Consider the following 1,996-nt stretch of genomic DNA (forward strand, 5'->3'; position numbering starts at 1 on the left):
AATGTGCCCCGATTTAAATGCAGCTGAATCTAGTCCTCTTTATGTGTTCCCTAGCTCAATGAATGCCACCATCTTCCAACCAGGTATAAAAGCAAAATATACCTGTCTTGTTCTTGACAATCTTTATTCTTTCTTTAATCCCACAGCAATAAATCATCTCGTTAATAATATTGCCATATCTACTTGCCTTTTCTCTACTATCACCACTTCCTAGTTCAAACAAGCATTTTTGCACATATATACATTTTCAAATTAAATACCTAAGCTAGACTTTCAAATGCCCTTCACTCAATTATGCATTATCCATTCTATCGTCTTTCAATACTCCTCATTCTCTGTTTTCCCCTTCAAATCACAGCCAGAGAAATCTTCATAAACAATTTCGTCTTGTAATTTTCCTACTTAAAATATCTTCTGTGACTTTCCTTTGTCCTGGAAGAAAATCGTATGTGTTCTTTCACTCTGACACGCCTTCTCTCTGATCCACCCAACTGCTCTTTTCCAAGGAGCAGCGTGCTCCCACTGACCTCACAGCGACACTTCCCACGGATTCATCTTTACTCAGTTCTCATATCAACTGTGTCTAAAATATGCTCGCATAACTTGTAGTTTTCCAGGACAGTTTTGTCACTCTTTGTCATCATTTCATTTGTAAGGTTACTTGATTACAGCCTAGCTCTTTGTAAGGGAACAAGAATAATATGAAGGGGCTTCAAAAAATTCATGGGAAAATTCCACTGTTTTCATTCCATTGTCCATGAACTTTTTCCCCTTCATATTTACTTATAACATATGTAAATCTAATCATACTGAATTCATTAGTACATTTTTTAACTTTTAAAAAGTAACTTAATGGGCATTTAACTCACAAATCATACAATTTAATTGTTTGATCACAGGAAGATTCGTGGTGCAATCATCCCCACAATTTCAGCCCATTTTCTTCTGGCTTGTACTAACTGTCATAGCTCCCTCTTTCCCTCCCACCTCCCCTGTCATTCCCCTAGGTAATTATCAACCCAGTTACTGTCTCTATAGATTAACCTATCTTGGATTTCCAATACAGAAACTCATAAAAACTCAAACAGTAAGCCAGCAAAAAACAAAAAACAACAATAATGATACAAATAAAATAGAGAAAAATCTCAATCAAAATAAAAACAGATAATATTAAAAATCGAAACAACTTTAAAATGAGTCAAAGGGGAGATTACATGCTAAGGTGATACATGTTAACCTAACTGCATCTGCATAGTCTATGTTACAATGCCCCCTCTGTGATAACAACACCATTCACATCCCTGGACTGTTGTCACGGGGAGTCACCAGAGGCTTAATCCTGTGGGGACCTTGCAAATGGGTTTTTGGCTTCCCCTGTCATCTATAACCTTCTGAAAACTCGGTTTTCACAATGTAAGTTCGAATATCAAATTTGCATTTCATTATCTATAATACCTGGATCACATGAGCTGTTGTGCTTCTCCCCTATGGACTTGACAGTTTACTTAGATGGCTACCTGGCTCTGCCTTTGTGAATTAGTGTTATTGAAAGTTTTGCCCTATCACCAACCTCCAGTGTTCAAGTAAACAGTATCATGTTTCTTAAGCATTAATCTGTACAAGTCAACAATTCATGGAGTATAGTCTTATAAACCAGCCTGTATGTGTAAAAATTAATTTTCTCAACAGTGTTCTAAATCTATATCATTGTCAAAAAATGACACCATCAATATAATTACCTTATGCCTCAGAGGGGTGATCTATAATGTTCTTTATCATAAAATGACAATGATATCTCTAATCCAGTATTCTCCATTCTGTCTATGAACTTTACTGCATGATCAATACTCATATACCCAATAGCCACTATATGAAAGGCAAAAAGTTAGGCATTCTTGATAAATTAAGGGTCAAAACACATACTGAAGGACTTCAAAAAGTTCAGAAAGAAGCCTTTAAGACCTCGGCTAAGTGAAACAGAGACATATATACAAAC

At 36.0% G+C, this 1,996-nt stretch overlaps 1 protein-coding gene across 1 annotated transcript in view; it reads right to left on the reverse strand.

Annotated features, from left to right (window-relative positions):
• The window catches only part of ARHGAP24 (Rho GTPase activating protein 24), a 518,143-nt gene that overhangs the window by 342,545 nt on the left and 173,602 nt on the right, over positions 1-1,996 (reverse strand). The window lies entirely within an intron of this gene.

This window comes from Echinops telfairi, unplaced genomic scaffold, assembly GCF_000313985.2.
Source record: "Echinops telfairi isolate 266 unplaced genomic scaffold, ASM31398v2 ScPeMD7_7468;HRSCAF=8506_0, whole genome shotgun sequence".
Classification (NCBI taxonomy): domain Eukaryota; kingdom Metazoa; phylum Chordata; class Mammalia; order Afrosoricida; family Tenrecidae; genus Echinops; species Echinops telfairi.